General features: G+C 44.1%; 1 protein-coding gene and 1 non-coding gene across 2 annotated transcripts in view; one reads left to right on the forward strand and one right to left on the reverse strand.

Moving 5' to 3' along the window:
* The window catches only part of ADAMTS18 (ADAM metallopeptidase with thrombospondin type 1 motif 18), a 156372-nt gene extending 130836 nt beyond the window's left edge, over window positions 1-25536 (reverse strand). Inside the window, exon 1 of the mRNA XM_066242865.1 lies at window positions 25397-25536. The gene's annotated coding sequence lies outside the window, so the exon portion shown is untranslated. The remainder of the gene's footprint in view (window positions 1-25396) is intronic.
* Window positions 717-792, forward strand: TRNAN-GUU (transfer RNA asparagine (anticodon GUU)). Its single transcript has one exon. It is a non-coding gene; the product is annotated as a tRNA-Asn (tRNA).
* Window positions 25537-27927: the final 2391 nt, after the last annotated feature.

The following is a 27927-nucleotide window of genomic DNA, read 5'->3' on the forward strand; positions in this document are numbered from 1 at the left end:
GATGTCCTATCCACTGTGCCACCACCTGGTCAGGCGCATCCCCAATTTTCAATCCTGAATAAAAATCAAACGGAAACAGTGGAATTCTTTTCAATGTCTTGAGTACCTCTCTAACCTACTGGGGAGAACATCTTGTAATGTCTGATTCATTCAGGCCCATAACAGCTCTCTAATACTCAAGTCTCTTCTTCCGCAAAATTGTAATAACAATGATCCTCAATAATGTGATCATAAAGACACAGCCGAATAACAGAGTAAAGCACTCAGAACACATTTTAAAAAATAAGAGAACACTGTTATTATCAATTGAAAGAAAAGTACAGTATAGTGCTCAAACTATATGAGGCCCTGGACTTAGAAAGACATTTTTTAAACTTACTATATGTAAAAGGAATTCTGATGGGGAATAAAGTATCCAGCACCTTCTTAAGTAAAACTCTTCATAAAAAATAAAGTGACCTCACACTGCAAACTGACGCCGCCTCTTTGTCAATACCTGGGTGGCTGGTCTCTCAGTTCCTCACAGTGCCAAGCATAAAGCAGGTGTGTGATGAAAGTTTATGGTGGCTGTTCCCACCATTCTCAAACTTTCCTTTCCTTTTGTTTCTAAAATGTCCTTAATAACTCAATAGTAAAACAATACAGACATAAAATGAGATTGTCTTATAATAGCAGACCATCCTTCATAATAACTAGATAAGATTTTCAACCTGCAGGCCCTGGCCGGTTGGCTCAGCAGTAGAGCGTCGGCCTGTTGTGCGGGGGACCCGGGTTCGATTCCCAGCCAGGGCACATAGGAGAAGCGCCCATTTGCTTCTCCACCCCCCCCCCCCTCCTTCCTCTCTGTCTCTCTCTTCCCCTCCCGCAGCCAAGGCTTCATTGGAGCAAAGATGGCCCGGGCGCTGGGGATGGCTCCTTGGCCTCTGCCCCAGGTGCTAGAGTGGCTCTGGTCGCGGCAGAGCAACGCCCCGGAGGGGCAGAGCTTCGCCCCTGGTGGGCGTGCCGGGTGGATCCCGGTTGGGCGCATGCGGGAGTCTGTCTGACTGTCTCTCCCCGTTTCCAGCTTCAGAAAAATACAAAAAAAAAAAAAAAAAAGATTTTCAACCTGCAAAACACATCTTTTTGAAGATATTAAATAACTATCAAGACATCTCAGACCCTAAGGGTCAAGACTGCAGAGGGAAGGGAAAGGCAATTAGGTGAGCTGAGCTTTCAGCTGTATCACCCCCTTAAGGCTTTCAATGAGGAATCCAAACAAACTGATTTGAAGCCATTGCAAAGAGACAGAAACCTAAGCATAATTTTCTGCCCACTCAAGAGACTAGGAAGATAGAAACTTGAGCTTCAGGCTACCAAAATATCCACGCCGTGAGGGGCCCACATCCTACAGAGAAGAGAAGCACAAAGAATGAACCCAATGGTCCAGAATGCTTCTCTCTTTGAGGAATTTTCTACTTGATAAAGGGTGCTGATTCTTAGACGCTGAGCAGAAAGTGACAAACCCAGAGTTTGAGGGGGCCAACCCAAGGTACTGATAACTTCATAGAGAGGTAAGAAGAAAATAGAGTTCAGTAACCACCAAGAAAGATAACTGGTCAATGCCTCCAGTCTTCAGTTGAGACCGCCTGAAGGAGTGTAGCTTAGGTATAAGGGGAAACATAAGACCACACTACAGAAACTGAAGCTCATCCTCAAAGGAGCAGATTGGATCAGAGTGATATACCTGGTACCCTTCCCTATATGCCTCAGCAGCTAAAGGCTCATCTGGAATCTCTAATTTTTCATACATAAAGTTCACCATGTAATTAAAATCACAAGGCATAAAATAAACAGGACCAAAGAGGGAGTGAACCCCAGTGAACTAGAAAGAGGTCCTCAGGTGAAGCTAATACTGATGCTACTAGCCACTTCAAGTAACTGCGGGTAGCACGCTCAGGAAGACAACTAGCAGGTGAGAAGAATTTCACTAGAAAAGCAAAACTTCTTTTGAAAGTCCCATTTTAGAATGGAAGCTATAACAGTTGAAATGAAGAACTCAGATGATTTCAAAAACATTCAGATTCCGTTGAAGGGAGGACTGATGTTTTGGAAAACAGGTCAGTAGAAAATGTACAATACACACGCTATCGGCAATTTGAAAATTTGTGTGTGCCCTGGCCAGTTGGCTCAGTGGTAGAGTGTTGGCCTGGCGTGCAGGAGTCCCGGGTTTGATTCCCAGCCAGGGCACACAGGAGAAGTGCCCATCTGCTTCTCCACCCCTCCCCCTCTCCTTCCACTCTGTCTCTCTCTTCCCCTCCCGCAGCCAGGGCTCCATTGGAGCAGGGTTTGCCTGGGCACTGAGGATGGCTCCGTGGCCTCTGCCTCAGGCGCTAGAATGGCTCTGATTGCGGCAGAGCATCGCACCCTGGTGGGCATGCCGGGTGGATCCCGGTCGGGCGCATGCGGGAGTCTGTCTGACTGCCTCCCCATTTCCAGCTTCGGAAAAATACAAAAACAAAAACAATAAAAAAAGAAAATTTGTGTGTGATACCTGTGCGGAGTGTCAGAAGAGGAGATGAGCCTGACCAGGTGGCGTAGTGGATAGAGGGTCGAACTGGGATGCAGAGGACCCAGGTTTGAGACCCCAAGGTTGCCAGCTTGAGCGAGCGCTCATCTGGATTGAGCAAAGCTCCCCAGCATGGACCCAAGGTTGCTGGCTCGAGCAAGGGATCATTCGGTCTTCTGAAGGCCCGCAGTCAAGGCACATATGAGAAAGCAATCAATGAACAATGAAGGTGTCACAACGAAAAACTGATGATTGATGCTTCTCATCTCTCCATTCCTGTCTGTCTGTCCCTGTCTATGACACTCTGTAAAAAAAAAAAAAAGAAAAATAAAAAGAAAAAGAAAAAAAGAGAAAAAAAGAAGAGATGAACCAACAAAAAGCAGACAAAACATCTGGAAATACAATGGCCAAGAGTTTTCCAAAACTAAAAATGACTTCAAGCCAACTCTGCCGGAAACATTAAAAAGAAACCCAAGAAGTTTAAATAAAAAAGAACACACATAGGCACATCTATCAGTGACAGAGTCATTGTAATGGTTCTGTTTGAGAGGAGGCAGCATAGGGACTGACCACAGGCAGAGAACAGCTTTTGAGGGGCTGGTGACATTTTATATGCCGATCAAGGGGGCAGTGAAGGAGTGTGGCCACTTTGTAAAAAATTAATTGAGCTTTTTATACCCCTTACAAGGGCATCTTTTTATATTTATGCTATTTCGATGAACTGTTTAGAGCAGAAATGGAAACATTCTTTAAAAAGGGCAGAAGCGGTATGCAGGATTTCAGAAGCACCTTGTCAACTGGCCACCTTTCCGTCAAAAAAAAAAAAAAAAAACGAGACTACAGCGACATTGCCTGAAGCCCTGTCCAGAGATAAGAAACTGCATTAGAGTCAGAAGTAGCCTTTCACAGGGGAGAGTAACAAAAAACCTGTTCGCCTAAGCTGATGTGACAGGATAAATAGTATCACAGACACACTGCTCTCAGTAGCTGACTCAACAGCCAGGGCTGACAGATTTACAATGGAGCACTGAATCCTCAGATCAAAAACCATGTGCTCTGTTTGGGGCTGGGTGACCTACAGTATACACCGCAGCCCTTAAATCAACAGGTTTATGGCATTTACGGTGAAGCACTCTGACAGGTCTGCTTCATCAAACAAGCCCTGTCTTGACTCTGAGCTCAGCTAAAAGCTGGGCTATCAAAGGCAAGCATTTGCTAACACGGGAGGGAAAACGCTCCTTTTCTGTTCAGATCCTTAATGGAACCTTTTCTTGTGCTTTTGGGTTAAAAGGGGGGAAAAAAATGGTACAGATGTATAGAGATGTACGTGGTCTTTAAGACCTATCAGTGCTAAAGAAGACATTTGTTCAAAGACTCCGGAGTCCCTGTTAATGTTACCCAGTTCACCCCTCAGTGTTTGTCTGGGTTGTATCCAAGTGGCCCACATAATACCACTTTCTTGAGGGACGATTACACAAACCACAGCACACAGCCGTTAAATATGGAGGCTCTATCATAGGGTCCTTTATTAAACGGTTTAGGCTAAAATCCATGTCTAAAAAAAAATCAGTATACCTCCACACATTCTATAACATGGCTCAGGAAACACACGTTTACATGCCCACACTGAAAAATTTTATTAAACGCTCTCCTTAGATAATAATCCGGCACCGTCTCGTCCAGAGAATTTAATGCTACCTTCTTACCGATGGTCATCATAACTGACTGAATTGATCCATGACCCACTCATTCATTGGCTGCAACTCAAATGCCGAGGAAGAAATCTCTCTTAAAAAAAACCCCAGATTTTCTGTTTTTCAAAGGTGTGAGGTGGACTATCTTTTTTATTTCACCAATTCTCAAACTTTGCTGAGCATGAGAATGATTGGAAGTGCAGATTCCAAAGGTCTCAATCCCAGAGACGGAGACTAGGAGCCTGACCGTGGAGCGAGCACTCCTGCAATGCACGCACAGGGAGACTGCAGATGGCAGTGAGATAAACGCTTCTCTAGCCGCATCCACTCAGCTTCAGATGAGGTGAGGCCCAGACTAGGGAAATGATTAGCTAGCAAGGGCCTCGGGGCTAGAACCAAGTCTCTTGGCCCCCAGACCATCTGCAGGTATCCGGTGACCTTTCCCCCTTCCTTTAACCTCTGTTGGGAAATGGAACCCTAACACTGAGCATGAGCAAGCAGGAAGATTAATAACATTAGCAGTGAGCTAGACCCAGACCCAGGACTGAGCGCCAGTAGCTGAGAACACCTTCCTTCTACCCCACACGGCAACAGAATGTGTTCAGCGCAATCTTTCCACACCTTCCTTTTCAACCTCAGACCTCAGAATGTGGCCAACAATATAATATAATATTCTGGCCTTTCAGTTTCTCCCTGTTTACTCAGCACTTTTGGAAGAAACTGCCATCATTTCACACTGGCTCACTTACTACAACTGAAACCCCTATTTCTCTACAAAGTGCCAATGGAGCACAAATATCCACAGCCTACCATTCTGGGGTGATGAGCTGGAGGGAGGGGGCAGCGGCAGGTGCTCACTGTGTGCGCTTGAGGATCCTGGAATACACCTCCCACCCCGGGCGCTCACACCTGCTGCCTCTCCTGGGGCTGCTCTTCCCCAGCGGGGCCACAGGACTGGCTCCTTTATGTCCTTGGGTCTCTGCTCAGGTGTCTGTTCATCAGGGAGACCTTTCTACCACCGAAAATGCAAGAGCCAGCACTCCCTCCCCAGCCTTCTACCCGCCAGCCTTTCCTCCCTCCCCCCCCCCCCCCCACTGAATAGCACTGTGACCTTCTGACAGTCTCTGTATTCATTTGTTTGTTTGTTGTCTGTTCTCCTCTCTGCCTGAGATCAGGGACTTTTCCTCTTTATCCACTGCTGGCTCTCCTTTAGAACACATCCTGGCAGATAGAAGGCCTGGGGAAATTACATGTTAGATGATTAAGACATAGAGGCTTGCTCTCTCCAAGGCATGGTGGTATGTTCTGCATGAAGAGTGTAAGACTGCCGCGACCAAAAGAGACAGGTAATCTTATCCAGGTGTTACTGATGAGGGAAGTAAGACGCACAGGCGCACATACGAGCTCAGGCCGCTCAGGGCGGCTCAGCTCCCAAGCAGCACAGCTGTCACTCACACTGGAGTCAGTCTGATGCTAATGTCCCTCCTCCGGGCCGCAGCGCCAGACTGCTTCCTGGACACTTCCTGGGTGGCACTCCATGCATATTTGATAATCGAGTATATTCATTTGGACATATGCTTAATATTTACAATATTACTTGATCACATTAATTTGTAATTAATATAGAATCACATATTTGTATATATTTATATCTGAAAACATATACCTGAATAGATATATTTGAAGAAAGTGAGCAAACAAGTTGTCGGGCGCTGGGACAGATCCTTGAGCTACAATAAGAAAAAACAAGTAAAGGCAGCACTCGGGCCCTCACGACACTTGCCCTCTAGCTCGAGGGACAGACATTACTGAAACAGTCACGTTACTAACAACAAAAGCACAACCAGAGTATGTGACGAGAAGAAAAGACACAAAATCAACTTTACCAAAGGAGAGTGAAAACACCCTGCAATGGTTATTTTATTAAATCAACCATGGGGATGCCCAGATAGCTGATTACACATGATTCTGGGTGTGTCTGCGACAGTGTTTCGGCATGAAATGAACATCTGAGCCAGTGGACTGAGTAAGGCAGGCTGCCCTCCCCCGTGGGGGTAGGCCTCACCCAGCTGCTGAAGGCCTGACTAGAATGAAAAGGCTGAGTAAGGTTGAATTTGCACCCTCTGTCAGTCTTTGAGCTAGAACCTTGGTCATCTGCTGCCTTCAGACTCTGCCTGGTCTTCCCAGCATGGGACCTCCCGAGTGTCCGATTCGCTAACTGCAAAATTAATGCATGTGTCAATTCCTTATAATGATTTATCTGTATAAGTAATGTTATCCTATATTATGTATATTAATCATGCATTAGATACTAATTACATATCAATATAATAGGTAATACACAGGCACTGGTCTGTCTCTCTGGAGAACCCTAATACAGCCAAGTCTGCCACCAGGTCTAGGAAGAGAAAGGGGGTGGCACCTGAAAAGCAGCCACCACCATTTCTGGGGACTGAGAATGTCTCCTTCCCTTCTGTAGAATAACAGCCACCTGCTCCTCACTTTAGATCTTTCTAAGGAACCCCTCTTCTTTCCTGGCCTAAAAAAGCCAGACTCGACACAGGATTCTAACATTAGAATCAAAGCCAGGCAGCTCTACCCGCCCAGCCGGGGCATGCAGCACTGCAGGGCAGATGTGGGGAAACTCCTCCATGGGCTAACTTCTCCCACCAGCCTTGGTCGACATTGCCACCAGCCAGGAAAATTGGCTCAGACAGCCACTGGAGCAGAAAGACAGTGAGTTAACTAAATATTCTGATACAGTTAATGTAATCCTAAATCAGATAGCAAATAGAATACATTTGTGAATGTTCACAGATTTAGAATATTTTTGCCACTGAATACCCTCCTTATTAGAGAATTTTATAATAGTGTGACTTTAGCTTTTACTGTCCTGACCATAAGTATTTATAAACTATACTTTGCTTCGCTGTTTCAATCTGTTAATTAGTACACTAAGAAACTTATTATGAAAAAAAAAAACCCAGAAAGATGAGAATTAACAAAGTTTGATTTTTCTTTGTTTGTTTGTTTTTTAGAAAGCAAAAGTCAAACTAGCAGAATCTGATTAAACATAATTAGAAGAAAATCCGGCCCTGGCTAGTTGGCTCAGTGATAGAATGTCAGCCTGGTGTATGGATGTCTCAGGTTCGATTCCCAGTCATGGCACACAGGAGAAACAACCACTTGTCTCTTCCCCTCCTCTCCCTCTCTCTCTCTCTCTTCCCCTTCCATAGACATAGCTCAATTGGTTCAAGGGCACTGGCCCCTGGCGCTTAGAATGGCTCTGTGGAGCCTCCACCTCAGGTGCTAAAAATAGCTCAGTTGCAAGCATGACCCCAGATAGGGGTCGCCAGGTGGATCCTGGTCAGGGTGCATGCAGAAGTCTGTCTCTCTATCTCCCCTCCTCTCACTTGCAAAAAAAAAAAGAAGAAAAAAAAAAAAAAAGAAAGAAAATCGATGTGTAAATTCTGAAATTTTCAAGACATAATCGCCTTCATTTATTTTCAAATATTCAATATGGCCTTCTCATTTTACTTTTGAGTTTCACTATCAGACCTGCACCATGTTCTGTGTAACTGGATAAATGTGAGGCATCCAAACAAAAACATCAAACTGTCCACAGCAGAGAGGAGTCACAAGAACAGCGAAGATGCTGTGGAAATCCTGTTTGGAAGACAAGCCCTATTTGTAAACTAGTCAATAAAGAGGGACTCTGTTCTGCCTGTTTGTTTTCGCTGCCCAGGTCAGGGAAGTCAGGATAAGACGACCAGACTGGCCTTGTCCAAGCCAGCAGCTACCCGTGGGCACCCAAAATGTGGCTAGTCTGAGCTGAAACTGCAGTAATTGTAAACTCCACACTGGATTACGTGAGATAAAAGTATCTCATTAATAATTTTTGTATGGATTGTATTTTGAAATATTGTCGATATAGTGGATTCAATAAAATACACAGCTGACTCTTGACAATGTGGGTGGTAAGGGGTGCCGACCCAGTGTTCAGTTGAAAATCCATGCATAATTTTGTAATACCAGCATGACTTTCACCTGCCTTTTTACTTTATTTATTTATTTATTTTTTAATTTTTTTTTTTTTTTTTTTTACAGAGACAGAGAGAGAGAGTCAGAAAGAGGGATAGACAGGGACAGACAGACAGGAACGGAGAGATGAGAAGCATCAATCATTAGTTTTTCATTGTGCGTTGCAACACCTTACTTGTTCATTGATAGCTTTCTCATGTGTGCCTTGACCGCAGGCCTTCAGCAGACCGAGTAACCCCTTGCTGGAGCCAGCAACCTTGGGTCCAAGCTGGTAAGCTTTTGTTCAAACCAGATGAGCTGGCGCTCAAGCTGGTGACCTCAGGGTCTCGAACCTGGATCCTCAGCATCCCAGTCCGATGCTCTATCCACTGTACCACCGCCTGGTCAGGCTTTACTTTCTTTTTTAAATGACTACTAGGAAATTTTAAATTACGTATGCTAGCCTGAATTATATTCTATCAGACAGCACTCTGCCCAAGAGAACAAGAGATGGAATTCCATGCATCATAAAAAGGAAAAAGAGGATTTCATGAAGGGGGAGGACCATTTCTGTTGTCATTATTTAAAAATAAAACTCCATTGCACACTAAAATTAGATTCACTAAAATAAACATCTTCAAAGATGCAAAATGAACTGCATATGAATGTTGAGCAATGTAATCAATCCATAAGCATTTTTGGTTTACAACATTGCCCCACATGTCATCGTCCAGACAAATCAAAGAAGTCAATTAAAAGTGGTTACAGTGTGTGAAGTCATCCTCTAAGCCAACTGTGGTGTCTCCCTCTCCCTCCAACTGCACACTGACAGGGCTCACTTGTATTTGCTGCTTCAGAGCCATCTGCAGTCCATAGTGAGGTGTGTAATAACAAGACAATTGACAGACAGAGTAGTGAATCAACAAGACATATAATGCATCCAAGATGCCCGGGCAGGAACAAATATTGAGATGCTAGCTGCAGGGAGGCTGTGCAACGGGGCACTGCACCCAATCAATGCTGATTCACAACGTGTCCAGGCAAACTGCCATTGCATTTACCTGCTGCCCACTCCATGCCCCGTGCCCTCATTGCCTTACTCTCACCTGCTCCCTCTAGGAGATGATGAGCGTTTTGCAGAAAGTGTCCAGAACTTGTTTATCCTTCTCGCTGTGAGGACTCCCATTTCAAAATGACAGAAACTCCAGTTAAACTAGATTAACTTAAAAAGGGGGTGGGGGGGGGAAGGGTGTCTATAGTTCATATGATTGAAAAGCCCAAAGTACTTTAATTTCAGGCCCAGCTGAACATGGAGACTGGGATGACCCTATTCGCAGGTGCCAGCAACTCCGGACTCACACCCCATCCTCTTTCTTACCCCTGATTTTTCCTATCCCAGGATTGGATTTTATTGGCTCTGATCTTGTCACATGGTTATCCCTGAACCAATCTGTATTCCAGGGTATCTGGTGGCCGGACTGGTCACTATGGAAAACATGCAACCTCCACCTAAATCCAAAGGGCTTGATGCAGAGGTAGGGAAGGGAGGTCCCTAAGGAAATCTGCAATGTTTTTACCAAAAGACTAGGGAAACAGAAGCTAGCCAGACAAAAAAACTATAGATGGCCTCTACCATCTCTGAATCTCCGTATCTAATATGCACAAAAAAAGATACCCAATTAACACATTTTTTCAATAATAAATGAATGCATGCATAAGAAATATCCAAATCATGATGTATTCCAAACATAGAAATAACCTACCTATTTCTAAATTACCAGGATGCTCATTACATACATTCATGTAACAAATGTTTACTGGATACCTACTGTTTGCCAGGGACTCTTCTAGCTGCTGAGGGGACAGCATTGACGAAGACCTAGCCAGCCAAGGAGCAGACAATCCAGAGGGAACGGTGGTGTGCACAAGATAATAAGTGAGTTGGGTACTATTTGTTACTTGAGTGATGAAATGTATGAAGAAAAATAGAGCAGGGTAAGGGGGTGGGGGGTTGACAGGTATCAGGGGGAGAACTTTCTGCAGTGATGACATATGCATAGAGAACTGAGGTGCACCGGAAGTGAATGAAGGGACTAGGTGAGTATTTTGGGGAAAAGCCTTCAAAGTGCAAAGTCACTGGAGTGAGGCACCTGGGACACTTAAAGGCGGCAGAGGCCGTAAGGGCTGGGCTGGATGTATGAGGAAAGAAGAGAGCGGAAATTACACCAAAGGGGCCAGATCACATAGGGCTTTGTAACCCACAGTAAGAAATTTTGAGTATATACGATACACGCTTTGGGCAACAGAAAAACCATTAGGTGGTGGAGAAGAAGGAGGTGAAATTTACTATGAGAAGAAAAGATTATTATGGGGACACAGGAGATGAAAAAGAATCGTCAGCCAGGAGGCTGTTGCAGGAACTAAAGGTGAGAGAAAGCAGTGGTATAGATCACCATGGTCACAGCGGACGTGGTAAGAGGTGGTCAGAATCGGGTATATTTTGAATTGACCTATGAGCAATGAAATTTTCATGGATGCGTGTGTGAGATCGCCAGGTATCTATCTATATAGCTTCACAGGCTGACCCAATCACTCAAATTGCTTGTCCATCATATGAAAAATTAGTCTCATCACTCCCTTAGTTGTGCTGTCACGGTGCTTTAAGCATACCTTAACTCCAATATTAACTGTGTTGCACTGTCCTTATGCATTTTTACTCCCCACCCTCCCACTGGAGTATCCTAGAATTTAGGAACTGTATTATCACTTTTGAATATCCATAGCCTATCATAGTACCAAGGTATCTAGTAAGCTGGGAATAAATGTTCTGGATTAGAAGAATGGGTAAATGGGCGATTGAGTGGATGGGTGGTTAGAAAAGAGGAAGAAATACAGTGAAAAGAATGAAGAAATGTGAAGCATTTGGTTGCTGAGAGCTAGAAATATACTACAACTTGATCTCAGCCAAAAGGTTGAGACGTGATAGCTAGAAATATAAGCCCCAAAGTGACCTTGACTTTGATTACCTGGTATATTTATAGAGGTTGAGTAATTTAAAGGATGTTGTAAATTATATCAATACCAGTGTACTTCTTACTCTTAGATGCTGGGTCTGTCTGTCTGAGGAAGGGATGACAGAGACAGGTTAAACGATCAGGTCAGCTGGTGAGTCTAAGCATGTGAGAGAATTAGGTTCCTTATCTTGCATTCCAGTTAAAACAGAGCTCCTTGTCTCTTCAAGTACGGTGAAGAATTTATGGATTTACTAAACGTGTAAATCCCCCAACTACATGCAGTAGAAAAAGAAATCTAATGTATCTTTTGTAAGGTTCTCGGGCTTGAGCACACATTCACAGAATGCTGAGACCATGCCCTCTTTCACTCCCAGGACTGCCCACCGCCCCTCTCCTCCAGGTCAAGAGAACACACAGGACACTGAAATTTTATCTATACACAGCTACAAACCCAGAAATAGAATCCACATGGTTAGGCTCCCTCCCTCATAAGCATGCATGAGTGAATTTTATTACAAATACTTTGTGTATCTCTGTGTCTTCAGAGATCCAATTATTTTCAGCAGTCTGGGTTAGCTTGCTGTGAAATTCAAACGCAAGTCCACATTTTGAATATATTTGCAGCTGGTTTCCCTGTGGCCACCCAATCCCTGTCCAGCCCCCTCCCCAGGCACTTTCATGCTCCGCCTCCTCAGCTAAATTCCTCAAAAGTAGGTGAAGTCCCTGAAATCATTCTTCCTAAGGACACTGTGATAAACAGCAAGTATGCTCTGAACAAAAATAAATTTACCTAAACACCTTCTATTAAAGAGGTCAGTTTATGCCTGTGCTCCATCTATGGTTCTCAGCTAGGGACAGTTATGTCCCCAGGGGACAGTCGGCCACGTCTGAAAACACCTTTGGTTGACACTGGCCTCTAGTGGGTAGAGATGCTAAGAATCCTGCAACGCACTGGCCGGTGCCCCACAAGAACCCATCCATTAAGTCGGTAGTGCCCTGTGGAGAAACCCAGGGCTAAATACAACACTTTTCCTAAGCCATTTTAAATAGTGACTATCTAAGGACCCCTGCTCTTGGTGGATCTGTTGTCCCACCTGCTGCATGAGGTAGCATGAGTGGTTAATGGATGATTTAAGATGACCATGACTTCCAGACCAAGAAGAAACTCATTAGGTGTTCACACCCACCACAGAGTAAGCACTGTAGCAATTTTCTGTATTCATTTTTTTATTGCTGGGTAACAGATGACCGCATCTCTATAGCAGCTTCTAAACAACACGCATTGATCGGTGCACAGTCCCACCGGTCCGAAGTCTGGGCACAGGGCGGCTGGGTTCTCTGCTCAGGGTTTCCTAAGGCTAAAATCAGGGTGTCAGCCAGGCTGCATTCCTTTCTGGAAGCTCTGGGAAAGAATCCGCTCTGGAGTTCATTCACATTGTTGGCAGAACTCAGTTCCTTCCAGTGGCCGGGCTGAGGCCCCATTTCCTCGCTGGCTGTCAGCTAGAGGCCACTCTCCGCTCCTAGAGGCCACCTGCACGCCTTGCCACGTGTTCCCCTCCAGCTCCCCGGAACAGATGCCAAATCCCTCTAGCTATGAACCTATTGGACTTTTCCCGATTCTCCATGATGAGGTGAAACCTACCTGGAAAATCTTCCTTTCTTAAGGTCAGCTGACTTGAAGCCTTGATTCTATCTGTAAAAGCCCTTCCTGCCTAACCAGGTGGTGGCACAAGTGGATAGAGCATTGGACTGGGATGCGGAGGACCCGGGTTCGAGACCCCGAGGTTGCCAGCTTGAGCACGGGCTCATCCAGTTTGAGCAAGGCTCACCAGCTTGAGCCCAGGTTCACTGGCTCAAGCCAGGGGCCACTCGGTCTGCTGTAGCCCCCCAGTCAATCAATGGACAACTAAGGAACCGCAACGAAGAATTGATATTTCTCACCTCTCCCCTTCCTGTCTGTCTGTCCCTCTCTCTCTGTCTCTGCTATATATCTATATAAAAAAATAAAAAATAAAATAAAAAATAAAAAAGCTCTTCCTGGCAGGACCTAAATGAATGATTGAACCCTTGGGAGAGGGTGTGTGTGTGTACCAGGGGCCCAGAAGCCTGGGGCCAACTCAGAACCCTCCCTACCACAATGTGTATGTGGCACCATCGTCTCATTAATTCTCACAGCTGCCCTTTCAAGTTTGCTTTTCCTTTATCTCCACTTTATAGACAAAGAAACTAGATTCTCAGATCGTCTGATAACGTCCCACAGCTGGGTGAAGGGTACGTGCGAAACCTCTGTATTAGTTTCGCGACTTCTTGTGAGTATAAACGCTATTTCAAAATAAAACTGCCTTCAAAAGGAATAATTTCACCAACATTACATAACTAGCAAGCGAAAGAGACAGGCTTCCGAAACCCCGTGCAGGCTCACACCCTGCCTCCTGAAACTACTGCCTCCACAGCAATGGCGTCTCTGAAGCCCCTGACATTTATCTAGACCAGCAGTTCTCAACCTTGATGGCCTTCAAGCCAACTGGGGACCCTTTAAAGAATACAGATGCTCAGGCCCCACCCTCAGATGTTGTGCTTTCATGGTTCTGCAGTGGGATCCAGGCATCTGCATTTTTTAAAAATTCCGTACGTTAAGAACCACCGATCTAGACATTATTTAATCATAAATGAGTGTTAAATACGTATTTGTGCAGAAATTAGGATTTACTTTCCACACCAAAGGAATGTATTAAAAAGAATGGAATTCATGCACAACAATGCATTTTACTGGAAAGCAAGACGCTGCAAAAGCCCGAGATAAAACCAAGACGTCGGGAAACACATTCAGCAATGCAGGGAGTGAGTGTGCATTGAGCTACTTTCCGCCACACCTCTGTGCTGCACAGAACAGACTTAAACTCAATAATTCAGGTGGAACAGCCTGACCAGGCGGTGGTGCAGTGGATAGAGCATTGGACTGGGATGCGGAGGACCCAGGTTCGAGACCCCGAGGTCACCAGCTTGAGTGTGGGCTCATCTGGTTTGAGCAAAAGCTCACCAGCTTGGACCCAAGGTCGCTGGCTTGAGCAAGGGGTTACTCGGTCTGCTGAAGGCCCGCCATCAAGGCACATATGAGAAAGCAATCAATGAACAACTAAGGTGTCGCAACGAAAAACTGATGATTGATGCTTCTCATCTCTCTCCATTCCTGTCTGTCTGTCCCTGTCTATCCCTCTCTCTGACTCTCTCTCTGTCTCTGTAAAAAAAATAAATAAGGAAAATTAAAAAATAAAATAATAATTCAGGTGGAACAAAAAGTTGTGTTTTGTTACTTATTCACAGAGACATGAATGTGGGGGTCACGCTTTTTCTGCCCCTGGAAAGGGCAGGGAAGATAGGAAAGAGAGGCGAGGCAGGCACGGTAGAGCCACGGAACGAACCCACAGACACTAGCCAGCAGCCTGCTGGAGGAGACCCAGTCAATCATCGGAAAGATAATCTCTTTTACTAGCTTATCTCAATCCCTTTCAAGTGCCGTCGCCCGAAGAGGGCTTGTGCCCACACCGCCGACGTCCAGTAAATTAGTGATGTGCACTATATAATTTATATTAGAAAGCGTGCCCCCTTGACTCGAAATGGGAATAAGGGCAGCAAAAATATTCCCAAGCTCAGAAGCATGAATAAGCAATCAAAAGAATTCAGCTGAAAATGAAATCCTTAGATACATCAAAGGCATCCCTTCAGGAGAGGTGAGCATGCTGTCCAGACAGACCGCTCTCGCCAGACTTGTATTATGGTATTTGAGAGGACTGTGCCCTGTAATTGGATAGAAAAACCGTGGGAACGAGCTTTCATGGGAATAACTGGATATAACTGATGAGGAACTCCTGGGTTTGTGGGCTGAGATATGTAGGAAACCCAGGCAAATATACATATTTTGGGTTACGAAAGCTTTAGTGTGCAGTGCTATCGTTGGGCCTGTCCATAGTTAGTTGGACTTCAGTACGATTTTTTTCTTAAATTGTTTATTTCTGATGGTGGAACACCATTCAATATTTTTTAAGAGCTTTTTTTTTTAAGAGTTTTGTTGTTTTTTTGTTTTGTTTTGTTTTTTTGTTTTGTTTTTTTGTTGTTTTTTTTTACAGAGACAGAGAGTGAGTCAGAGAGAGAGATAGACAGGGACAGACAGACAGAAATGGCGAGAGATGAGAAGCATCAATCATTAGTTTTTCATTGCGCGTTGAGACACCTTAGTTGTTCATTGATTGCTTTCTCATATGTGCCTTGACCGTGGGCCTTCAGCAGACCGAGTATCCCTTTGCTGGAGCCAGCGACCTTGGGTTCAAGCTAGTGGGCTTTTGCTCAAACCAGATGAGCCCACGCTCAAGCTGGCGAGCTCGGGGTCTCGAACCTGGGTCCTCTGCGTCCCAGTCCGATGCTCTATCCACTGCGCCACCGCCTGGTCAGGCAATGGTGGAACACCATACAATTTTACCAACACATATGCTCTGCGGGACAAAACTATACTGACTTAGTCTTAGGCTCAAAGAAAACAAAGATGAATGAGCTGTCAGTAACTGCACGTTATACAATCAACATAGCAAGAGTGATATTGGGTGACTAATGTCAATGTCAGCAAACAAATTTCTGGCCACAGCTAATGTCCCTTATGTGGTCGGCACCTCAGCTTTTCACAAAGGAGGTCTCTTGGTCTCTTCTTTCTTTCTCTCTCTCTCTGTCTATGCTTCCCTCATAAACTATAGAACTTCATGTTAACTAAGAAAATCCATATATATACATGATTTAGTAACAGTAAAAAAACCCTAAAAACACATTATTCATATTAATGATTAAAACTGCAGCAGTTAAAAGAATAAGATAGATGTGTATGTAGTTATAAGAAAGGAACTCCAAGATACATATTATTTTGAAGCACCCTCCCTGCCCCAAAATGCTCCAGGAGAAGCTTTAACTAATTAATGTGTATGCTAAATACATGTGTGTGTGCACACCACAGAAATAATAAGTTCTGGTTTCCAGAAGAGCTCAAACTGATGGATAACTGTGGAGAGGGCAGTGCATCACTCCACACCTCCTCCTGTGCATTCATTCACATGGCAATACGTAAATTAAACTATAATGGTAGCCTTATTCATAGATGGCTTGAGTGTGGCCCTCTGAAGCTTACAGACAGGTGAGAGAGCAAATAAAGCCCAGACACCCAGACCCTCGCTGTCATGTATGATATAGGCGACAACTGAGATGTTATCGCTGAGTAAGTCTCACGAGATACCAAGCATCAGGGAAGTGGTCTGAGTGCTCTCTGGATCTCAGAAGGTCCTGCATGCAAGAGGAAGACTAGCAATGGCAGGCTGCTGAGAGACTGAGGGGGGCAAAAACAGAGATGACATCACTGGGGACCTTGGATCCAACTTTGCTGAAAGCTAGCCCTTCTCACACAGGGAGGGATGAATTAGAAAGATTACTGCAGAGCCAAAACAAAAAATTATGTTTTTTGATGCTTAACCTAGCTGTAGGTGGAACTATTCTATTTGCAAATGAAAATTCCTATAAAATATAAATATAAATAATCTCTACATTTTGACTATACACTAGCCAGCCCTGCCTGCCCCCTTAGCATACATACTGCCTAACGCTAGTCAGAGCACAGACAGCCACACTTACACAACGTGATGCATTTCACGAAGCAAAAGCAGTTTTCCAGAAGAGGTTCCAACAGTCCTCCATTTGCTCTGCTGGTCTTTTGTAGACACCTTCAGGACACGGGTTCATAGTCACCAGTGAACGTGGGAATCACTTATGAAACTTTTCTTTCCTTTATGCAAATGGACATCCAGTCTCTACCCAGGATCTACTGAATTTGCAGGGATGGGGCCTAAATAGATGTTTTTGTGGTCTTTTTCCAAAGTGTCCAGCTCTTTTTGAAGTGGATGGAGAAAAAAAAATGCTACTTCAGACCTTGAATACCCATATGCCACTGGCAGGAAAATATTATCAAGGCCAAGGTCTGGGTCTCAGCTGACGCTTCTCTCCACGGCTCCAGTTTTAATAGCTCTCAGTAAGTGCTCATAGATAGAAATGATTCTGATTGTCTAGGCTAAAACATCCCTCCCTGTGGGTGGTAAGGAGGACTGGCATGAGCCGATTTTGAAAACTCCTTTATGGATGAAGGTCTGTGCCCTGGCCAGTTGGCTCAGTGGTAGAGCACCAGCCCCACATATGGAAAATCTGGGTTTGATTCCCAGTCAGGGCACAACAGGAAAAGCGAACATCTATTTCTCCACCCCTTCCCCTTCTCTATCTCTTTCTCTCCCCCTCCCTCAGCCATGGCTCGAATGGTTTGAGCAAGTTGGCTCTGGGCGCTGAGGATGGCTCCACAGCCTCCCCTCAGGCACTAAAATAGCTCAGTTGCTGAGCAGATGGTCAGAGCATCACCTTGTAGGGGGTTTGCCAGATAGCTCCCGGTCAGGGCTCACAAAGGAGTCTGTCTCTCTGCCTCCCTGCCTCCCATGCCTCTCAATTTATCTTTTTTATTTTTTTATTTTTTATTTATTTATTCATTTTTTTTATTCTTTATTTATTTATTCATTTTAGAGAGGAGAGAGAGAGAGACAGAGAGGAGAGAGAGATAAGGGGGAGGAGCTGGAAGCATCAACTCCCATATGTGCCTTGACCAGGCAAGCCCAGGGTTTCGAACCGGCGACCTCAGCATTTCCAGGTCGACGCTTTATCCACTGCGCCACCACAGGTCAGGCCCATGCCTCTCAATTAAAAAAAAAAAAAAAAGCCTGCAATAATACCATTACTCTCTCATTACCTCTGTTAATATTATCACTAGGTGCCAAGTAGTAGTGTTTTACCTTCAACTAAGCATCCATAAACCCTGCAGGGGGCAGGGTACTGCTATTATCCCCATCCTAGCAGTGAAGAAATTAAGCCCAGAGAGGGTAAATCCTTGAACCTGGGTCATGCAGTTAAACAGGGCCAGAGCTGGGACCTCAGGGCTGCCCTCAGAGCCAATGCACCGCACTGTTTTAGCACACATACATTCCTCCACATCTTTATTTGTTGATACTCTTTGATTCTTCACCTTTCTCCCATTTTGTTTCTTCAGAGTTGAAAAAAATGTGATCACTCTCTCTGCAAAACTCCCCACCGTTCTCAGTGGGATGATGGCGAACACCCAAGTGCTCTCTTCCTGTCCCAACCGCGGGAAGAGTGTCTAGGGCGGGAACCTCTTCTGCCATTTCCTTCCCAGCCCCTCTCCTTGGCCAAAGCCAAGAACAATCAAGTGCGTGCCAGGCTATGTGCTCATTGAAAAAGGGTCACAATCCTGCAAAAGAGACTGCGCTACCATGGCCACTTTACAGATGAGAAAACTGAGGTGCAGAGGTCAGAAGGTTGGGGTGGGGTCTCATGCTTCATTGGCCATCGCTAACAGGCAGAGAGCACCGAGAAAGGACCAGTCTTTCTCCCTCCCCCGTGAGCACCCTTTAACTCAGCCTTGGGGGAGTTTTGCTACAAATGTTGCTAAGAGCAGATAATTGTATTCACAAACCATGTCAAAAGAGGGCCTATGGGAGAGAGGCAAAAACATCTTTTTATCCTCGATGAATGGAGTAATAACCCAAGAAAATATCTTTGATTTAGATCAGCCTGTTTACACAACCCAGTCTAATCCTTAATTTCACGTGACCCTCTCAAGTGACTGCAAAGTTCCAAAGGGGGGTCTATGTAATTCAGCAAACCCCTGCTAGCTAACAAGGCCCCACAAAGCCTCAGAGCCAGCCTGCCTGTCTGGACTAAGGTCATTTAACTTCAGCCCTTTTATGAATGGAAATCAGCTTTCTAAAGACTACCAGGCAGGCAGTGACCAGCAACCGACAACTCAGGGGCTGAGCCCTCTGAGTCATAAACTACTTCTGAAAAGGGGAGATCAAAGCGTCCCTACCACCTATTGAAACCCAACTGCTTCCATAGTTCCTCCCAGGGACCAGGCTCTGGAGAATGGGTCCCTGCCGTCACCGTCTACAAAGGCCACCAATAGGAAAGATACAATAAGGACATTATTAGGGCAGCCAGCCATGGGGTAGAAATGCCACTTACGGTTTAATTGTCGGGGTCAAAGAAGAGAGAAAGGAAGGAAAACCAAGTGACAAAAAATTAGCACATCAGAATCGAGGCCGGAGGGATCGTGGGGCAGTGTTGATCACCGCACACACTCCACTCTGAGCCCCTGGGGCCGTGCGGAGGCTGGGTCCCCCTCCACGGAGACTGGACAGGTGATACCGAGAGGAGCAGCACAGCAGTCGGCCACTCTTGCCAGCTGGGCCCCTCGCTGAGCTCATTAACTGAAGGTAAAGTACTGATGCATTACAGAGCTGGGGGCAAATGCAGTTAGGGTACTACTAGTTCACCTGTCTTTTCATTTGATCTTCATGTTGTGAATGGCGCTTGGTGTGGAGTCTCTTAATTAAGGAGTACATTTGCCCAGCTGGAATATCTAGGGTATTTGATTTATCGGGAACCAATAAAGTGTCAATAACCTTAGACCTAGGTATTGCTTTTTTATGGTAAACCACAGAACCCTGACAAGTTGTTGATGGAAGTATGGCTTAAAAAGTGAGAGATTAAATTAGTATCAAAATTCCACCCTTTGGAGCTTCACAATGCACACTGGCATGTTTAAAAGGTGTGAAACATATTATAGAAAACACACTTGCCTAGTTGCATTTAAATTAAACATTTCCCTAACTATGTGGGAACAGATCGCCTAGAAACTATTTATATACTTACATGGTCATAAAACCCTTTTCTTCCTGAAGTTAGAAATCAATACGTAATAGTATAATATCTCTTTAAGGAATCACGGTTTTGACAATTTTCTTGTTACAAGACTGCAAAGAGATGCTCCTTGAAGAAAAGTTTGCATGATCAAATCAATTAAAGCAACTCTAGGTTTAAACAGAGTCAAACAAGTATCTTTAATGTAGGACATTTCTGAATGATTAATATGCTAATGTACATTCATGTTAAAGCTCCAAGAGGTGGCATTGGGCACTACTTTGACCATGCTGCCCCCTTTTCCAAAACCACACCCTATGAACTCTTTGTTCCAAGTATCTATTGAATCATAGTTTGGTTAAAAACAAAACAAAATAATTTCTAGGTCTAAAAATCACTGCTCAGTTCTCCCACAGAATGAAATCCTATGAACTGGAGTATAGCACCTGTTCTGTTTCCCGTTTTATCCATTGTTCTCTGGACAGTGCCTGACATAACAGAAGCTCATCAATAGTTTTTATTGTTGTTGAATGAAACAATAATTCTGTGTGTCACCTCTCCAAATACACTTCCACTAAGTTTCAAAAGTAAGATCTGTCAAACCACCAACAAATCAAATTAAAATCATTTTCCTGAAATGTCCAAGGTCTAAACCCAATGGCTCTCTACCATTAGTATACAGTCAAATCACTTGGAGAGTTAAAAATATACATTCCTGGCCCTGGCCGGTTGGCTCAGCGGTAGAGCGTCAGCCTGGCGTGCGGGGGACCCGGGTTCGATTCCCGGCCAGGGCACATAGGAGAAGCGCCCATTTGCTTCTCCACCCCAACCCCCTCCTTCCTCTCTGTCTCTCTCTTCCCCTCCCGCAGCCAAGGCTCCATTGGAGCAAAAGATGGCCCGGGCGCTGGAGATGGCTCCTTGGCCTCTGCCCCAGGTGCTAGAGTGGCTCTGGTCGCGGCAGAGCGATGCCCCGGAGGGGCAGAGCATCGCCCCTGGTGGGCGTGCCGGGTGGATCCCGGTCGGGCACATGAGGGAGTCTGTCTGACTGTCTCTCCCTGTTTCCAGCTTCAGAAAAATACAAAAAAAATAAAAATAAATAAAAGCTAAAAAAATATATATATACACACACACACACACACACACATTCCTGGGCCCAGTTTCCCTGACTTTCTGCTGTGGGGCAAGAAATTCACAATGTTAACACCTTAAGTGATGCTAATGCATTTGATTATACTCTGAAAATCACTATCCTAATAAAAGGGATCACGGGGTGAAACATTTCTGGGAAGGTATTTTAGATCTCCCAGTATGTAAAAAAAAGATGCAGGTTTTTTCTATCATCACAAAAAAATTAATAAATATTGGTGAAAGTTGGCTGAAGTTCAATAGCAAGATGAGTCTCTCAATAGCATGGACTTCCTGGATGTAATGACCTTCCCATCGCTGTGATTGTCAAGAAAAGGCAGAATATGGTAGAAAGGACACACATGGCAGGTGGTAATATAGGTTAAGTTAATCTGCAAACCCAAATACCTTCATAGAGTGTGAGGCAGCCAGATGTAGGGGGCAGTGGTGAGCTGGACAGTGCTTGCTCCTAAGTAAAGGCATTCGAAACTTAAAAATAATCACCACAGACATAAAGGCAAGCAGGATTCACTCAGGGAAGGTCACAACTCCTGTTTTATGAATTACTCCAAGTCAATAACTGCCTACTCAACTACTGAATAAAGTAAAACCTGTCAGTTGAGAGGAATGCATTTTCAGAAAATATTTTAAGAGTAGAGTTTAATTCTGACTTATTGAGAAAAATTTCCTTTCAGAGAAACCCCAGCTGGAGTATGCATGTATGCTTGCATAAGAACTTATATTTTGCTGTTATAATCCTTCCGACCATTCGCACTCTCTCCTGGGGTTTCCCTAGCAGCCAAGGTAATGGTTAGCTTCCCTATTGGTACTATATTATCCAAAGGTGACTTGTTACTTTCCTATTGCACACTGCAAGCACAGTAGGAGATTGATCTAACCCTACAGGTGTTCTGATGTCAGTCACCCAGCTCCACTCTTGGAAAAATACTGGTGTAGAGACTTCAAGTGGAAGAAGCTTCATCTCCTAGTCTCATTCTTCTCATCAGTTTCTGTCTTAAGAAGAGCTGCTCATCCCTTCTAGCATGTGGACTTTGATGTGTCTCTCCGACAAACACATTGGAAGGATGTTGTCTTTCTCCTGAACTCTTGAATCATTTACTATTCTGAATCCATTATAGTAGTTGCTAATTAACTTTAGAGAAAGTATTAACCCTTTGTTTGGCCAAAGAAGCTGGGCCATGTCTGTGGGTTTCGGGTAGCAGAAAGGATGAAGAAATTCTTCCTTCTAACATAATTATTTCCCTCCATCCCCATTTCTCAGTGTCCCTCATGAAGAGTCCCCTCAATGTGATACCTTACGTGATCCCACAGTGCTCACTGTGGCTATTTGATAGTTTCATAAACAGATCAATGCATTGTTAGAGTCAAAGCCATAACGATGTTAAGTTGACAAAGGTGCTTTTGCTCAGAATTCCTGTTTCTATTCACTGTGAAAGGAAAAACCACCACAGCTTAAGGTGAAAATATAGTATTTGTTGTCCACGTATGATATAAATAAAGAGAATATACAAATGGCCAAAAAGCATAAGAAATGATCACTTCAACAACCATCAGGTCAATACAAACTAAACTCATCACCACTTCAGATCCATCAATAAGAGTGGCTAAAATGGAAAAGATAGACAATAGCAAGTGTTGGTAAGGATGTGGAGCAACTGGAACTCCTCACACACTGCTCATGGGAATGTAAATTAGTGTAACCACTTTGAAAAGCTGTTTGGCAGAATCTACAAATGCTGACTATACACATACCCTGTGACCCAGAGACTTCAGTCTTAGGTATGTTTCCAACAGAAGGTGCCCATAAGTTCAACAAAAGGCATACAGAAGAATAGTCAGCAGTACTCTTCATAACAGCCCTAAACTGCAACAATTTGAATGTCTGCCAATAACTAAATGGAAACATTGAAATCTTGATACAGAGAAATGTTGTATAATTCTACTTATGTAAAATATTAAAGCAATGTGAGAAGATATTGGTTTCCTATGGTGGGTAGTGACTGGAAGGGGACATGGGGATCTTTTAGGGCACTGATAATAATCTTCGATCTGGTTGGTGGTTACCAGGGTGTGAACTTTTTGAAAATTCATTCAGCCATACTCCATGATTTTTGCATTTTTCTGTGTATACACTGCATTTTAACACAAGGTTATAGAGTAGCATCTCAGCTTCTCAGTTGTGGCTCTGTCCTCTTTCTTGTTTTATTTTCTTGTTGTTGAAGAAAGCCTGGGTGTTTTATAAGGTCATGGGGAAGTAATGCAATGTGATAAGCTTGATTTTCTCCCTATCCCATGCTAAATGGGTCCTGCCTGGACCAACATATTGGATAATCAGAGGCAGATATTTAGAGATAGCAGTGGTTTTAGAAATCATTTACATGTTTCAGGAGAAGAAACTGAGGTCCAAAGAAACAAAGTTAATTAATACTATGTTGAACAGTGGCACAGAATCTGAGTTTCATGATTCTGATTTATGTCAGCCTTATCACAAGCAGATGAGATTGTAATTACCTCTTTCACGTCGGTCACAAAGATGATAATTTACTTGCCTCATTCTTATGTGTTCAGTGATCATTTGCTCTCTCTGTTCACAAGAAGCTCTCCTCCTTAGGAGAAATAACTCAACATCTAGTTACATGAGACAACAGATCAGATTCCCGATCACTCACAGAAAGTGGAATCCTGGGAAAACTCAACACAAGGAGACTAAGTTTTGCAGGAACTAGAATACACGTAAAGCAATTACTACCTGCTCAAAACAGCTATAGCACTTTCCATGTAAGAAGTCACTTAATCCCTCAGTGCTAAGACACAGAGATTAGTAACTTGCCCAGATCTTACTAATAAGTGTTGGTATAAGAGAATGATCCTGAACAGACTGCTCTTATCCACTGTGTTATATGGAATGGGAAAGTTTAAGCCACTATGATGGGGTACCTACACTCCTTCTGAAGATATGAGGACACTGGACTAGACAGAAGAGAGGGAAATACGGGGGTGATGCCCGAAGAGCAAGAGACTACAACAACAAAACAAAAAAGCCAAGAGACATCTGTGCTTGTGCACGCAAATGTATGTGTGTATAACCATGCTACGATAAACAGGTTATTAGAGAGCCATATCGATCATTCAAATGAATCAAGCTTAGTTGCTAAATCTTTATTTTGCTCTATTACTTTAAAGGTTATACCAAAGAATATCATTAACTCTGGTGGTGATGAAAGATATTAGCAAACTTTCAAGCCACAATATGAGGGAAAGAGTTCAACAGTCAAGTTTCAACTAGCCAGGAACACGGGAGTCCTCACTCAACGACACCCAAGGCACTCTTGCTTTGTGTCATGATGGACGATGGACATGACTAACCATGTACTCAACTGGGCTTTCTCACATTTTCCTTCTAATCATCCAGAGCATGACCAGCATGTGTCTCCACAGACACACACACACCAGTTCAAGACACTTCTCAATTGCAACACAGAATGAAATCAACCCCAAATGCCATTTAGTGCCTCATATATTTGATTGAATTCTGAGACAAGTATCATTTACACCAAATATTCTTGGCCCGGAGCTCAACAAATGAGGATCACATGGAGGGGGAAGAGCACTTGTCCCAAATGCTTCTGAGTGCTCTGCTTCCCTGGATGGCACGCTCAACCCTGCCAGCCCGCGAACACATCACACTCGAAAAGGACGTCTTCCCCGAGCAGAACGTGAACCGATCAGTTCAAAGAAAACAAAAGGCCTCCCTTCTACAGTGAAGGTTGGGCTTAACAGGGCTGCTGAATGCAATTCCGCACTGAAATACAGTTTTCCTGTTTCAAAGCAATGTAGAGGCATGCCGTTTGTTAGATTTATATAATGCCTGGTCTCCCAAGACTTTCCAATGCGAATGGCATCCATCAAATTAATTTCCTTGGGGATCGTCTCAAAACATGGAGCATGAAGAGGCCCAGACCATTAAACATCAAAAGAATGTTCTAAATGGTAATTAAAGTTCTATTATATTTTCTTTTTTTGGGAGCAGATTAGATTAATTCAATTGAGAATTATTAGAAGTATCAAAGCTGACAGTGTTGAATGGGTCACGTTGGCTGGAAGAGCCTCAAATACCGCAGACATCTGTTCATTCAAGTTCCACAAAACGCATGCGAAAGGAGGAGCTGACTCCCAGTGCGGGTACTTACCAAGCCGGCACAGGTCGACACAGCGACAGAGGAAGAGCTGTCATTTCTGATAAATCCCTGATAGAAACATCGCTGCACCCTGGGTCCCCGAGTCTCCGAAGCACCATCTTTTCCAAGTACCTGGACAATAAAGTGACTGCTCAAAATCGCCGAGGGCTTAAGTTCTAAGTGGAGTTCCTGTCCAAATGCTGAAAATCGGTAATGCAGGGAGCTGCTGGCACTCAGCGCTGATCGCTTTCTCCTGCCGCTGTGCAAAATGTCGTGTGAAATATATGACCCGCCCGCGTCCACTTCTACCGGTGTGACAAAGACGTAATCTGCAAGGGGAAAGGTTTAGCTGTCAGCACCCAGAGCCCACAGTGCCACCCATCACTTCCCAACAGGCTGGCAAAGAGGTAGCTTTGTTCCTACAGCCATGTGTCCAGATGAGATATAATTCACAGCTGCTCACGAAGAGGAGAACCCTGTGGTCTTTACAGCTAGCGCTGCCTCAGTTAATTCCTATCAAAACTGAAAGTCAAGCACACTCTTGATGAGTGTCAAGAATGTTTGTGGAAGAGGCCACAAACTCTCCTGGTCTAGGGATGGACTTTTTATATCTCAGCCGCAGAGTCATTCATTCATAAAAGAAATTGTTTTGGGGATGGAGACAGAATAAATATAAAACTATCAAAGTAAAGAAGTGGGATTTTTTTCAAGGAGATGACTATCTTTGTATTTAACCTATCCTGGGAGCACTTAGTGGGGAGGGGTGAAAAGAATTTAACTTTCAAATAACTCAACAGTGCTGAGTAACCAGAGAGAGGAGATCTCAGAAAATGAAGCAACCACAGTTTCCTATTTGCAATATTAATTAAATGCAACAATAAAACTCCAGAACTCGTAGCAAGCTCAACATTTTACTATGAGCTTTCACAGGGACGATCCCATTTAATTGTAAGCACAAAGTATACAGTGGATGCATAAAAATGCTTCGACGCTGTCAGAACTTTTCCTACACAGCCTGATGTTGAAAATTGCTCAGACATGTTGTCAGATCAGGGACACCTGGAAAGGCATGTTTAGAAATACCTTCACCGTTGCTCCCTAGAGCAGCACTAATTGCTGCTTGTTCCAGTGGGGAGGAGCTAAAAAACAATTTGCTGCTTGGGAAAAAAAAAAAAAAAATTGAAGCCAGCACGCTGCTTTCTATCACAAAACATTGAAGCTGAAAAGTATCATCCCACAGAATGATTTGGAATATGCCCTCTGAGCATTAGAAAACACTCTACTTTCCAGTTTCTAGGCACAGAATGGGAAACTAATTTGGAAAGTGTTTAGAAAGATTCTGAATAACTAACAGACATGTTTGAGTCACTCGGGTCCTTGGTTACAGGAGAAGGAAAAGAAAGAAATTTCCCTTTTCCCAGAAGAGTCAACAACTAATATATATATATATATATCAATAAATATGATTACATTTGAAAAAAAGGAAAAAAACCCAACATGTCAATATTAAACTGTTGTCTCCCGGATGACCCATGACTCTTACTGCTTGAGCAAATCTCATTGTTACAATATTCTTTATGGTCCTGCCTCTTGCATTCTCTCTCTGACTCCTTTAACTACAAATACTATCAAATTGACATCCTAATCAAGAAAAATGTTCTTCTCCTCTCTTAACCTGAAGAAACAGAGCAGGTGTAAAAAAAAAAAAATCTCGCTTATGACGCTTTACAGGTACCTGGCTTTTGATTAAAGGCAGCTTTTTCCTAGTGAAAAACCTTGTGACAACCATCCCTGACACATGCAACACAGTCTCTCCGAGAAGTTGTTCTCCGTAAGAAGTTGTTTCTTACCTCCTTGTCCAGAACCATCTGAAATGCTGCCTGTTCTTAGCTGGGAGGCCGTGTGGGAGCCTTGTCCTGACAGCCTTTAATGGAATGAGCCTGAAAAGCCGCTGCCACCACCATCACCGCCACCACCCACCCGCCCAGACACCTGCCACTAGTCTGTTTTCACGGGGAGAATGAGCAGGCTGATGGTAATATTCAGTCCTTGATGGGAAGAGGCGAGAGCTGCCTGTAGAGAATGACCTGATCAATCACCTCGGGGGGCTGGCTATCGATGAGTTCCTTAAGGGCGGTGGCTGGAACAGAGGGGACATGCAGCCATGTGACACAGATGGGACAATACAAGGTTGTTTTTAGAAATGGCAGCCAGCCTGTCTGGTTGGACAAAAGGTGAATTTCTAAAGAGCTAATTCCTGACTCTCTCCTGTTTCCTCATTCACCCACCCCCCGATACAGTCCCTCTCCATGACTCTGCCATTCTTCTGTCCCCTGACAGGAGAAGGAGATAACCCTCAAGGCTAAAATGGAGAGAATCTGGTTGGACATCAAGGTCTTGCTAGACACCCTGGATCAGGGAGCAGCTGTTCTGTAGCTGGTGGGAACCTGGAAACAAGGATTTTCCTTCTGGGCACCATCAAGAAGTTAATAAATGACAGAAGTGAAGTGTGTTCTGGAGGCTTTCAGATGGGAAAACTTGGA

This window comes from Saccopteryx bilineata, chromosome 9 (genome assembly GCF_036850765.1).
Source record: "Saccopteryx bilineata isolate mSacBil1 chromosome 9, mSacBil1_pri_phased_curated, whole genome shotgun sequence".
Lineage (NCBI taxonomy): Eukaryota > Metazoa > Chordata > Mammalia > Chiroptera > Emballonuridae > Saccopteryx > Saccopteryx bilineata.